Source organism: Saccostrea echinata, unplaced genomic scaffold, assembly GCF_033153115.1.
Source record: "Saccostrea echinata isolate AGI-Se365-2 ecotype Australia unplaced genomic scaffold, CSIRO_AGI_Sech_v1 ptg000001l, whole genome shotgun sequence".
In the NCBI taxonomy this organism is placed as follows: Eukaryota; Metazoa; Mollusca; class Bivalvia; order Ostreida; family Ostreidae; genus Saccostrea; species Saccostrea echinata.
Genome location: NW_026889750.1, coordinates 31,512,754 through 31,528,056, shown reverse-complemented (window position 1 = coordinate 31,528,056; position 15,303 = coordinate 31,512,754). Strand labels below are relative to the sequence as shown.

The window sequence follows — 15,303 nt, the reverse complement described above, 5'->3', positions numbered from 1 at the left end:
AAAATTATTTATCTATGTCGGACATATATCAGATTAAAGTAATGAATACAAAGATTGTTTCATTTAAGGATTAAGATAATTTTTCATGACGTGAATTTTGATGCATTCACATTTTACATATTATGATTTGTAAATCTTTACAAAATGCACACCGTATGTTTTGTTTGTTTGTTTATTGTTTAACGTCCCTTTCGAGAATTTTTCACTCATATGGAGATGCCACCACTTGCCGGTGAAGAGCTGCAAATTTTGTCCTATACTCGGCACTTACGGCCATTGAGCAGTGAGGGATCTTTTTCGTGCGAGCACTACTCATATGATTAATCAACATGCACTTGCATTAATATGGCTGTATAAAAATATATAAAGGTACGTAAATTGAGTTAACATCGTAAGAATTGCTTTGAATTCATTTTACTTTGCATGCATGCAGATGGGGACACAATAGGGGATCAATGTTTTACATTAAAATGTATTTGGAACAAATCTGTTTAAAAAAACTCAAGAACCATTGGACCAGAACATCTGAAATGTGGGTGTATTTTCTAATGTTAAATCATATCATAGCAATTAAGATATTTTTCATTTATTTCTATAATCCTTATAATGAATTAAAGAAGGATAACTGAAATTGTAATTACTCGGATTGTTTTCAAACAATCAAGTTAAAACTTCGTGATTTACCAACTAATGACATATTTCATCCACCAAGAATATTTTACAGAGATACACATACGTTCATTTTCATAAAAGATTTGGGCTCAGTCTACGGAATTTTTTTGGACAACCCTTGTATATTTTTAATTAACAATAAGATGAAATTTAAATTTGATTCCTGTAAAGAAAATCCTAATACCAAAAAAGATATCCGTATATAAGTTTCTACTTGCAATTTGTGTTGTCTTTCTTTTCATGGAGAATTTTAAAAAATATATTTTAAAAAAATCAGAGGTTGTATTTCTTATTTATTGTTTCAGTATGTTCATATTCACCAGTGAATGAAAACCGATATACATGTATTTGGTTTCTTTTTAAATACAACAGTTATGGGAGCTTCTCACTTCGACATGATTAGAATGTAATCACTCAAAATGCACGTACACTTTGAGTGATAAAAGTACGTTATTCCTATGTAATGATAAAAAAATCTATCCACTGGATCATTACGTAAATAGCTGATTTGACAGAAATTCAATGGCCAGGTTTTATGAATTGCACTTTAAAGAAGCGTCTATCGAGAAGAGCCATATACTTCGTCTTCTAATCTTACAACAATCTATGTACATGTACAATCAATTTTACTCAAATTGCGCTCCTCAGTGGTGCAATGTTGTAAGGTCAGTGAGGAATAGTAAAATCTACCTGTGATGTCACTCTTTTGTTTGAGCGCTCCATCATTTTTCAGGAATGGAGAGTTGCAAATTACATTAAAAACAGAATTTGATTTGTTCATATTCTCCTCCCCGTACCTATACCGAGGAAAGAACTTAAAAAATTTTAACAAGCTTATTTTCACATAAAGAAAATAAATGTGGTACTGTTGAGAATCGAACCCGGTACCTTCACCTTCGGAGCCAGGCACTCACTACGCTATCGAAGCAGTTGATTGACGGCAGATTTAAATAAATTCAGTGCACTTTTCTCGACTTACTTTCTCTCTATACATGTGTATATAAATAAATACATGTTGTACTACTAATATGTTAAATGTATATTTACAGTGTATCTTATAAATATTATTTATTATATATTAACATACAATAATTACAAGCATTTTAAAGGTGGATTTTACGCGGGATAATATACTCGTAGCGCTCCATTCCTTAAAGGCAGAGATTTTAAGCACCGCCTTCAAAAATACCTGGTCTGTGTACCCCTGTCAATCAAGTGCATTTAGGTACATCATTGGGTGCTAGAACTTGATTGACATTTACTTACTAGTCCCTGTGTATACACTGTACACCTTGTTTGGCACTCGTGGTGACCTTCAAATTAACTTTTGATCCTTTGATATTTTCCACACATGGTATAAACAATGGAGAGGCTGCATTACCATAATTAATTTTTTTTAGCTTGATGATATATATACACACCTTAAGTATTTGAAATAATTATAATATTCTTTATAATATATATCAAAATTAGGTATCATTTTTTGTCAAAGCTCAACAAATACTTTGAATAATAATTTTTTTTTAATGGGTGGGGATGCTTTGACACACATTCAATTACAAATTAATAAAAATTATTGAGATGAAACTTATTTACAGCTTTTTATTTCTAATTTGAAATCATCTCAAAATCCCAACACAGGTAAAGTTCGACTTCTTGGGTACTCTACTGTGTATTAAATCACTTCCTGTGTATAGGGATTAGGAGACAAACGTCCACAGGTAGACTGCTAGCCCTCAAGGCATTCACATCTGTACAAAATAGGCCCCTCCCTCACCTGGAATTTACCACCCGGTAAAAAATCCCTGCCTTTAAGTATTTGAAATAATTATAATATTCTTTATAATATATATCAAAATTAGGTATCATTTTTTGTCAAAGCTCAACAAATACTTTGAATAATAATTTTTTTTTAATGGGTGGGGATGCTTTGACACACATTCAATTACAAATTAATAAAAATTATTGAGATGAAACTTATTTACAGCTTTTTATTTCTAATTTGAAATCATCTCAAAATCCCAACACAGGTAAAGTTCGACTTCTTGGGTACTCTACTGTGTATTAAATCACTTCCTGTGTATAGGGATTAGGAGACAAACGTTCACAGGTAGACTGCTAGCCCTCAAGGCATTCACATCTGTACAAAATAGGCCCCTCCCTCACCTGGAATTTACCACCCGGTAAAAAATCTCTGCCTTTAAAAGCAATGGGCCTCGGCCCCAGCCTCGGCTCCATTACTTTTAAAGAATGGAGCGTTACTCGTACATTAACCCTTACGTAATGTCACTGGGATTTGTTGAGGCTTTTGTCTTGGTTTTTACACTCTCATTGTTGTTAAGGTCGTCTTTTTGAGATCATTTGAGTAAAAAAGGTTTGTTTGTTTGTTTGTTTGTTATTTAACGTCCCTCTCGAGAATTTTTCATTCATATGGAGACGTCACCACTTGCCGATGGAGGACTGCAAATTTATACCTATACTCGGCACTGAGGGCCATAGAGCAGTGCGGGATCTTTTTCGTGCCAACACCTACTGCGACAGGTAAAATCAAATAAAGGCACAACAAATGAATAAAAGACCAGGCCTAATTGTGTGCACGTTCATGTACAGAGCAATAGAGATTTTGTTGAGTTTCGAACTGTATTGTGTATGAAATGTGTCTTTCTAATTGAATATTGATAAAATGTATATTTTCTGCATCCATATATGCAAAACAAAATTCGAAAAAAAAAATATTACAGGACATCTCTGTTCATACGCAATTTTGCTGTTTCGTTGATTTTAATTTTTAATTAAACTTAAGTTAATTTAAACATGGTATATGGGAAAGGAGTTTTTTCCCATAACTTTTGAGTGCAGTTAATTGGAAGTGTAATCATCAGTTATTCAAATGACTCTATGGTAATCTATATTTACTAATCTTACATATGAGTTCATTCCATATATGTTTGATGGAAAAGTAATAAACAAATTTATCAAAATGGAGTGTAAATTTAGAAATGGAAAAACCAAAGGTTACCTGGTATGCCATATCTGTAATTGTACTATTTGTCTATCCTCATACTCATGCATGCTAAAATTTGTTTTTATTTGTCATCATTGTTTACATTTATATCTCTGTATACAATTGTAAAATTGTGAAGAGATTGATAAATTCAGTTCAGCCAAATCTAAAAACGTATATATGATAAATTTATCGTAATTTTTTGTTTATAATAAACAAAACCATTTTTTCTGTTGTAAAGTTTTTCTTATAATCCAAAATATCTATAAATGAAATCTCCATTTCTCTAATGAATCTCAAATAAATCAAGGATTCAGCCAATATCGCTTCTTCCGATAAAGTTTTTTTTTAAAGAATTTTAATGATAGCAATAAAAGTGCATTCATTTCCTAGTATCCACCCGAAGAAGGCAAAGATAAGGAACTTTGATCAAACAAAGATTTTTTTCCTTTCATAAAAGTAAACATTCTTTGGAATATATTTTCTTAATTAAGTTAATTTTGCACAGAAAACTTAATAGTGCTGACATACAAGTCTGAAGATGTATAAGTTATATTAAGAAATATTAATAATTAATAAATTTGTTTCTGGAAGTATGCTGAGCACATTTACTAATGAGGTAGAAAAACTGAAAATTAACCATCATCTTAAAACGATTGAGCAATTAATATCGTACATTAATTGATCTAAAAAGTAAAATATAGTATAGTCATAATTTTTTTTAATTATTCAAGCTTTTTTTGGTAATGGGTTTAAATAAAAAGACAGTATTATTTATTAACGAAATCATTGTACAAACTACAAATATAATGAAAGAGTTAAAAAGCAGATGAAACAGTGTACTATATTTATAGACACACATGCCAAGATAAAAACACACACAGTTCTAGAAGTGTACGTGGCAGATGCCTCGGGGGTTAGTAAAGTGCAGACATTTTTTGTGTAACTAGTAGGAAAAAGAAATTCATCAACATCTTAAATCAAAACAAAAAAGAGGAAAAAACAAATAAAAAAAAATCTTGCATTAGAGAAAATAAATCTATTAAAAAAGTGGATACGATATAAAAATATATGAAAAATATATTTCCAAATATTTCACTATGTTTATGTGCGCGTCGGTGGTGTAATGGTCAGCATGGTTGCCTTCCAAGCAGTCGATCCGGGTTCAATTCCCGGCCGACGCACTTCATTTTATTTTATTAGAATATTTTAAATATTTTTTTCCTTGAAGGGGGGTGGGTGGAGGGGGAGGGGGTGAGGACGAATGAGGCAATGGGCGAAATTTGTTCCAGACAATTATATTATTATCTCGCATGAAAACCGATGAATATTTTTGATATTCCAATTTACATATTTATGGACATACGCAACGTAGTTTTGAACTTTAATTTCTTATTCCCTGTATAATTTAAAAGTTCCAATGATTAAAGGACCTTTGTGTTATTTTATGATGCCTGCTAATACGATACACCTCCCCTAAATCAAAGATATAAGAAATATATGCTAAAAGTATATTTTTGTTAATTTTTCTTTTAAAAAATACAAGGATTTCCATCATTTGATATCTGTTCAAAACTCCAGGTAGTGTATGCTGATTTTTTGTGTAAGAGCATTTTATGGTCCTATGATTTTAAATTGAAAATATCTTGGAAAATTATCAGTGAGAAAGGTACATTGTAGAGTACGTGCACATTATTGACGATCAGAGAGCTACACATCCACCCACTGAAAAAAAGTGTATACAATGTATTAATTTGTATACAAAAAATGGGCACATTGTTTTCGAGTAATATGTTTGTATGTTTATAAGCTGTCATTTGGCTTTGAATTTTTTTTTTAAATGAAAATATAGAGAGAAAGAAGGAAAAAATATTATTATATAGCAGAAACATAATCATTGAGCGCTTCCGTCTTAAAGTACATATACATTAATTATTTGAATGTACGTGGCAGATGCCCATGGGTTACTGTTTTACACACATATTTGTGTTTCTAAAATTAGATAGGAATGAGAACATAAACAACATACAAAAGGAGAGGACAAAGAAGTATTCTTGTCATAGTTAAGGTGAAATGAAATCAATAGAATTTAATGTATTTGTAACTTAAGAGTATATAAAATTGAACCAATAGATCATAAGCATTTTCCTTTTCTAAAATAAGGATGTAATAGCAGCGTCGGTGGTGTAATGGTCAGCATGGTTGCCTTCCAAGGTTCAATTCCCGGCCGACGCATGTTTTTTTTTTTTAAATGAAAAAATATCCCTGTCCTAGGGTGGCTGCCACACTAACTACGGTGACTGCTGTAGGACATATGCTTGAGATTTTTTTTTAATTCGTTCCCTCGAAATAAAAATTCCTTCCCGCGAAATAAAATTCCTTCCCACGAAATAAAAATTCGTTCCCACGAAATAAAATTTCTTCCCACGAAATAAAATTTTCTTCCCACGAAATTATATTCGTTCCCATGAAATTAAATTCGTTCCCACGAAATAAAAATTCGTTTTTGTAATCCCACGAAATGAAAGTTGCGTAAGTGTTTGGCGCAGTGATATTGTAATTCAGTAATACTTTGTCGTTTGAGGAGGTTGGTTTAGCGTATTTAACATACTCAAAGACACTTGTGTTGATAAATTACTTTTTTTCACTCGGAATGACACACAATCAGATTTAAGAGAGTCTATCAGAAAACGGATATAGTATCAGTGATCGACATTTAAGAGGGATTTTCAAGAAACCTTGGTTTCACTACAGATCTGCAGCCTCCACAACAGATTCTACCTTGAATTAAAATTATAGCATTTACTGATGGGAAAATTTAGTTTGCATGAATACATAGTAAAAACTCGTGTGCAGCACATTCAGGTACAGAAAGTGTGTCATTTTAAATCAAAATATTTTGAAGAAATATCAAAAATTGTTTTTTGTGAGACACAACGTACGGTTTCTGTTTGCCATGACATCCAATTAAATGATTCAATGCAATAGTTAATGACAACTTAAATATGTACAGTAAGATAGTAATATACATCTCTCCCTGATAATGGTTAAAAATACAAGTATTATTCAACCTCAGTTGAATACGTTGCACTATCATTCATCTTATATTATAAGCATAGAAATTAAATCAAATTTATTTCGTGAGAACGAATTTTATTTGGTGGGAACGAATTCTTATTTCTTGGGAACGAATTTAATTTCCTTGGAACGAATTTAATTTCTTGGGAACAAATTTTATTTCGAGGGTACGTATTTTTTTAAAAAAAATCTCAAGCATATGTCTAATTGCAGCCACCGTACTGTCCTGTTTGTTGACAAAATGGTTATTAAATCTAATCAGTTGCTCTTCCTGTTGCTAGGATGTCTGATGAGGCTTTAGTAAAAAAATAATGCTTTACATGCATTTTGTCAGTAGACGACGTACCCGGAAACTGATAATTCATACTGATAAATTTGAAGATATTAATATTGATTTGCTGTTGATCCTATTCATATGAAGCAGAATTTGTTCAAAATCTTATACATGAAAAGAAGAAAACATATATATCGACGACGTATTGTCAATGAGCAATTTTTATTTCCATTCTTATGTCAACAAGATATATTCCGGTGAGCTTGAGATAAAAGATACCACAGAGTCTGACACATCTGTCTCATATTTGGATATTTTATTAGAAAAAGACGTTAATGGTAATCTAACAACAAAGCTTTATGATAAACGTGATGACTTTAACTTTTCAATCGTCAACTTCCCTTACTTATGCAGCAATATACCCTTATCACCTGCATACGGGGTTTATATCTCTCAGTTGATTCGATACGCCAGAGCATGCTCTACGTATGAACAATTTCTAAAACGAGGTAAGTTATTGACAAACAAGTTGATGAAACAAGAATATCAGCAGTCTCGTTTAAAGTCATCATTTCGTAAGTTCAATGACCTTGTCAGCAAATACAATCTATCATTAAGTCAAATGCTGACTGACTTTTTTCATACTAATTGTTAGGCCATTATTTATACACTGAATTGTCGACGGATTTTTCCGTTATTTCCTGATCATGACAAGGAGCACACGGCGGGTGTTACCGGTTGGTAGGGGATGCTCACTCCTCCATGGCATCTGATTCCACCTCTCATGTCTTCGAGGTCCGTGTTTGCTCTGCTCTTATTTTGTAATGTTTAATGGACTTTAGAGCGCGAATACTGTTTGTTATCTCCGAATATTTCATAGGTAGTTTTTCTTGAAGTCGTCAACTCCTGGTTATATATCTTTATTATCAGAAACACTAGAACTGTAAATAAGAAGTACATCTGCGTGCTCAAGTTCATTTCATCATCATTCACATCCATCACTTCAATTTGCAGGCAGAAAACAAGTTCATACGTTATTTTCCTTAAATGTAAAATGTGTGATAACGAACAGAGACCTATCTCAGAAATACGACTTTTGCTTATATTTTTTTATGTGAACTTTTTTATCATTTCACGCTTTAAAAGACTTTTGGTTAAAGAATTATAGCGATACATTGTGCCTCAACTATTCACTTGAAACTCTGGAAGGAGGGGCATGTTAAAATGATTTGAACATCATAAGTTCATGCTTATAGAATTCCTTGATACTACTGTTAACTTATGTAAAGTTATTCAGTGCAAATTACGAAAAAAGTTGGGATTGAATTTTTAATGTTTAAAAACATTGAAACGTTCAATTAAATAACTTTTTTGATAAATAAAAAAATGAAATCTTATTAATATTTTCATTCTTGTAAGGATATGCTTTATATCATAATTACATACAGATATTTATAAATTTCTATTGTACTTTAAAAAAAAATTGATAAGTATGTTTTCTTTGCTTGGAAATTTCAACATTAATAAAAACATTTTTTTTTTCACAGTTAAGCAATAACATGCTTTATTTAATACTTCAATGTGTACATATTCACCAAAGAATAAGATCCAATATATGTGTTTTCTTGTGAAGAAATCATGGTAGCTTCTTACTTCGATATGGTTAATTATGTACACGAATAAAAAGATATTATGTACACGAATAGGAAGTTATTATGTTCACAAATAAAAAGTATACATGTATTAAAGTATTTTAATCCTATACTTAGCTTATATCATAGGAACTCTTTGACAAGATTTTATGAATGGTAGTAGTTCGAAATAATGTTTTATAGCAAGAAGATGACCTGGGGCCAGCGGATTCATAGAATTTGTCCTCTTTAATCATATACCTGTATATTACAATTCATAACAAAGAATTCTACCATTTTGTGCATAAGGACATTAAACTTTTAAGGGTTAAGTGACACAAATTCTATAATATTATTCAATTATTATATTTTCAAAGTGATATTTTATCACAGTGTGAAAGAATATCAAAGTGATATTTTGTCACAGTGTGAAAGAATATCGGAAGAGCGGTAAGATTTTTCCTTCCTTTCTGATTTCACGAAGAGTGTTGTAAAAAAGAAGTACTCCCTGGCCTGCTTTAAGATAGAAAGCGTAAATAAACCATCCTGATAGAAATTAAAACTGCCAAAGTTTCTCCATCATATTGTTAAAATCCATGTTTACAATGTTTTCAATCTCACAATCGCTAAGCTACATGTATGCCGTCTTAAGCGCTCAATTATGCCTATGTCGTGTTACGAAAAGACAGAGAGAGAGAGAAAAAAAAGTTAACCCCCTCCCCGATTTTTCAATATTATGAGGTTGAATATGGAATTTACTAGTATTTCACTCGTGAGGTAGGAGTTTTTGATATTCTCGATTGTGCTTCGCACTCGTGAAAATATTATATTAAAAAAAAAAACAAAAAAAAAAACAAACTTCCGTCTCACTCATGAAAGAATATCCTCTATTTATTTACAATCAGTTTTATACAAATACTCTTTAGCACTATAAGGTCAATAATGAATTGTAATTCCATTAATACTGGGAATATGTTGAGGCTATTGTCTTGCTTTTCTCAGGGTTAATATTTATGTTTGACCTTTCTTGTGATCATTTTAGTTAAAGAGGTCAAATCAAATAAATGAATAAAGTAAACACTTTTAGCATACTATTTCAGCTGTATTTGTATAAATTGTATTTCTGAACAATATTGATAAAATTTAAAGATATTCATGTTTCTGCGCTTTTATTTAAAAAATAATGTATCATTTTTAATCATCTATCAGGATATAAATATGGGTTGGTCACGAGATCAAATTCCATAAAGCCCGAAGATAGATGTTTAAAAATGATACATTATTACTTATATTTACATTTATGACATTCATATTTTATATTTTCCTGATTACAATCTTTAACACATGAAATGTTTCATTTTTCAAACTCAACGGCACGTATTTGATCCATTGATTGCACGTCGACCCTTTATGACGTCACTGAGAAATTACGTCGAACGTTTATGACGCAAGGAACCCGTGTTTAAACGGATATAGATACGCGTTGCTCTTAATAGTGTTATATGAAAGAAAATATTTGCAAATGTAAATATATACATGTGTAAAAGAAAATTTGAACACAAATTTATTTTCAAGACACCATATACACACAGTTTTGCTATTTTGGGAATTTAAACATCATTGAAAAATGACAGTGTCCTTTCTTTATTGCTTTAATTTATGTACAGTTAAGAGAAGGTATATTCAAAAGCTATCAAAACAACGCTTTTATAAATTAATGTTCTGTTTTCCATTTAATTAAATTATTATGAAAAACTATGAATACATTCAATATTATGATGCAATAATAAAACAAAATGGAATGACGCCTTATCGATTCTTTGATTGTGCGGTATGTACTTGAACGTGTTGTCGCGCATGATAAGACAGCAGGGGATATAGCTCAGTGGTAGAGCATTCGACTGCAGATCGAGAGGTCCCCGGTTCGAACCCGGGTGTCCCCTGTGCACAATATTTTTAAATGCCTTCGTGGTTAATTATATTTTTTACCACTATTGCTGCAGAAAAAAATCTTTCAAAAAATATGAGTAATGTAATATTGATAAATTTCCTTATCTTTGGAGTAATACACCAGTATCACTTGCATATGGGGTTTATGACTCCCATATACATGTAATTCGGTTTGCAAGAGCATATTCTGCCTACGAACAATTTACATAAGGCTATTAAACAAATAAGTTGATAGATAAAGAGAATCAACATTCTCGCTTAAAGTCAACATTTCGCAAACCCTATGGTCGATAAATGACTTCTTTTTGAAAATACAGTCTAGATCTGTCGTACGGTCAAATGTCGACTTACGTCTTTCATACCAATTGCTTGGCCATTATTATTCATATTGAACTGTATACAGATTTCTCCATTTACCAAATCATGACAAAGAGAACACGGCGGGTGACCGGTGGACAGGGGATGCTTACTCCGCCATGACACCTGTTCCCACCTCTGATGTCTTCAGAGGTCCTTGCCTGAAAACAAGGATACTTTCCATAGGTAAGACGGTCGTTCAATAAGTAATGCAACATATGGTTCATGAAAATGAATGTAGAAGCAGTTAAATTTTCTTTTTTCACAGTCATCGCAAAGTTCCATTGAAGAATTCCTACTGCTGTTTTATACTGTCTTCAGATAAAATGAAACGTATGTGAATACTGTTCTTTGACCAGATTTTATGAATGGTACTAGTTCGAAATAATGTTCTATAGAAATAAAATGACCATGGGGCCAGAGCTTCATAGAATGTGTCCTCTTCAATCATTTATATCAAATTCATAACAAAGAATTTTACCATTTTGTGCATGGGAACAATTAAAGAGCCATTCTCTGTAATGACTTGAACTTTTATATAGGACCTGTGGCACGCATAGTCTCAGAATTTCTCCAAACTCTCTATGATAAAAGTCTCAAATCAGGCAAAAATGGGTTGCTATGTGTCATGGTTACCATAGCAACAAGTCCTAAAGTTTGAAAAATGGCATTTTTAAACATGTTCAGAGTCCCACAGTTAACGTTTGCAGCAAAGCAAACAAGTGGCAATGACTGTTTCTGAAAGTTGAAGGCCTGATGTCTTAAATGCATGACAAACATGTTTGGTAAATCAACTATAACAAATGTTACTATGGAAACAAAGTATTCAAAAGTAATGATTTTGTTCATTTAATCTTATAAAGTCATACACTTAAAAATGAAAAACAATTATAGGTTGAAAGGTAAGCAAATAATAGACAAGAGATCCTTGTAACATATACCAAGGACGAAATATGATATTTCTTATAGGTTGGCAATGGTTGCCATGGTTTTAATACCACGAAGGGATTTTGAATTTACTCTCTTAGTGTTTTAATCTTATCCTATCTTTTTTAAAAGCATATTTTTATATAACTGATGATCAATTTTTAAAGGCGTTGGTGTGACCCTAATTTTCACATTTCAAAAAATTCAATTTCAATTCTTTAAATAGTGCGTTGCTATGGAAATAAGGCGAAAAAACATGCATAAAAATCTGAAAAAATACTCTGTTTCCTTGGATACGTACCCTTTGTATGTAGATTCCCAAAACTTTAATGATTGATATATGTGAACAACTAACCTGACTTTCAATTTTGACTACCACCCAATCTCTAACTGGATGCAAAAAACTGGCACAAAGGGTCTAATATTGACATAAAATTAACAAAATCGAACATTTTCTCTTCTTGGTAACCATAGCAACAGTGTTGTATTTTTCAACAAACTTTATCAATATATGATATTCAACTTTAGTTCTGCCAGATAAGTACTATTCAAGGTGAGTCAAATAAAAAGTTTCTCGATTAAAAGGTTAGTAAATTCCTAAAGCAGCAAAAAGATATCACTTTAAACAACTAGTACATTGTTTCCATGGTTACACTGCAAAGTAACAATTAATCTCAATTTTTCTTATGTTGTCGGTGTTGCAAGGTCCTAAGGATGTATATGTGCCAATCATGAATCTTATTGTTTTTCCTCGAGATAGTAGCATTAACCCAATCATAGCAACAGATTTTGCATGGTGACACTGTGTTACCATGGCAACCATGAAAGCTATTTTTAGAATAATATTGCCAATACCTAATAACATAAGGTCAAATATTTTTCATTGTTTTTCTTAGTTTGTTGATTGAGTTTGACCATGTAACATCTATCATTTGTGAATATTGAGCGTTTTTCAGCATTTTTCAGCATCTAAAATGTATTCCAAATGTACCCATGGTTACCACTTACTTAGAGATAAATTCTAAATAGTTTCTTTATAGCATAAGTGGCAACAAGGTGTCATGTTTTTGGGAGAATGGTTAGTTTGTTTTTCTTAGTCTTTATTAAGGCTTAATAAAGATTTGAAGTAGCTGAAAATCTCAATTTTTTCAAATTTTCTGGCTGTTACCATGGCAACCAAGACACATAGCAACGAAATTTTATTTGATATATGTTTCTGGTGTCAAGTTGTAATAATGGGCAAAGTTTCATCAAAATCGGTAACCATGCGTGGCAAAGAAGTTTAAGTGGTTACCAAGAATCGCTATTAACTTCTAAGGGTTAAGTAACACCAATTTTATAATCTTTTAAATTATCATATTTTCAAAACAGTGAAAAACTGTAATTTATTTATTGAATAAACATGATATTTTGTGACAGTGTGAAAGAATATCAATGTAATATTTTGTCACAGTGTGATATTTTGTCACAGTGTGAAAGAATATCAGAAGTGCGGCAAAACTCACCTTCCTTTCTGAATTCACAGAGAGTGTTGTAAAATATACTCCCTGGTCTGTTATAATATAGAAAGCGTAAATAAACCATCCTGATAAAAACTAAAACTGCCTAAGTTTCTCCAACATGCTGTTAAAATCCATGTTTGCAACGTTTTCAATCTCACAATTATTAAGCTATGACGTCTCAAACGCTCAACTATGACTTCACAGCCTATGTCGTGTTACGAAAAGACAGAGGATAAAAAATTGAAAAAAAGAAAGAAAAAAGAGAAAAGACAAACACCCCAAGATATTTTTAAGATTTTGTAGTTGAATATGGAATTTATGGAATTTACTAGTATTTCACTCTTAAGAAAGAATTTTTTTGGATATTTTCACTCGTACTTCGCACTCGTAAAAATAGAAAATAAAATAAAATAAATACCTCCTGTTCCCACTCATGAAATAAATTCGATATCCAATTACAAAACATTAAATATCCTCTATTTATTTACAATCAGGTTTTTTTTTCTTTGAAACTTTTTAGCACTATAAGGTAAATAACGAATTATAATTCTATTAATATTGGGATTTGTTGAGGCTATTGTCTTGCTTTAAATTCTCAGGGTTAATATTTAAACTTGACCTGTCTTGTGATCATTTTAGTTAAAGAGGTAAAAAAAAAAGCACAAAAATGAATAAAGTAAACAATTTTAGCATACTATTTCAGCTGTATTTGTATAAATTGTATTTCTGAAAAAGAATATTGATAAAATTTAAAGGTATTCATATTTCAGCGCTTTAATATACATGTACAAAACAAAATTTGAACAAAAATATCATTGTGAAGACACTATATACACAATTTTGCTATTCCAGGAATTTAAATATCATTGAAAAAATGTATTTTTTTCCTTTATTTTTATATGTACAGTCACATGTAGGTATATTCAACAGCTATTCAAAAGAATAGCTTTTCTCAATTTATGTTCTGTGTTACATTTAATGAAATGATAATGAACCAGAAGTCTCTGACGAGACTGTAGCTCTACTGGTTTGTACTTATAACAAAGGAAGATAAAAGTACAATTTGGACTTGAAACTTTGCAACAGCAATAAATAGAATAATGATCCTTGGTTTAGTCTCTTTTTGTGGCAAGGTTTATTGCAATCAGACTAAAACTGTAGGAGGAGTAGCCTTTTAAAAGAATTTTACAGAAATTTCGATTTTAGTAACCATGGCAACATCATTCAACAAAATAAAACACAAGAAAGACAATTATGTATCTCAGTGTAGTCTACTTGTGTGCCAAGTCATATTGAAATCAGACCAAAACTGTAGGAGGAGTAGCATTTTGAAAGTATTTCAAGGAAATTTCTATTTTCAGTAACCATGGCAACACCATCCATCGAAATCAAAAATGATAGAGAAAATTATGTTTTTTGTGTAGTCTACTTGTGTGCCAAGTTATACTGAAATCAGACCAAAACTGTAGGAGGAGTAGCATTTTGAAAGTATTTCAAGGAAATTTCTATTTTTAGTAACCATGGCAAAACCGTTCATCAAAATCAGAAACCGATACATATAATTATGTATCTCAGTATAGTCAACTTGTGTGCCAAGTTATACTGAAATCAGACCAAAACTGTAGGAGGAGTAGCATTTTGAAAGTATTTCAAGGAAATTTTATTTTTAGTAACGTGGCAAAACCGTTCATCAAAATCAGAAACCGATATACCAAATTATGTATATAGTGTAGTCTACTTGTGTGCCAAGTTATATTGAAATCAGATTAAAACTGTAGGAGTTGTAGCATTTTGAATGTTTTTCACAGAAATTTCTATTTTTAGTGACCATGGCAACACCATTCATTGAAATCAAAAACCGATACATAGAATAATGTATCTTTGTGTAGTCTACTTATGTGCCAAGTT

At 31.4% G+C, this 15,303-nt stretch overlaps 1 protein-coding gene and 2 non-coding genes across 3 annotated transcripts in view; all 3 read left to right on the top strand.

Annotated features, from left to right (window-relative positions):
- Positions 1-15,303, top strand: part of LOC133189657 (myeloid differentiation primary response protein MyD88-like) — a 131,975-nt gene that overhangs the window by 104,748 nt on the left and 11,924 nt on the right. The gene's annotated exons all lie outside the window — the stretch shown is intronic.
- Trnag-ucc (transfer RNA glycine (anticodon UCC)) lies at positions 4,789-4,860 on the top strand. Its single transcript has one exon. It is a non-coding gene; the product is annotated as a tRNA-Gly (tRNA).
- Positions 10,531-10,602, top strand: Trnac-gca (transfer RNA cysteine (anticodon GCA)). The gene has a single exon. It is a non-coding gene; the product is annotated as a tRNA-Cys (tRNA).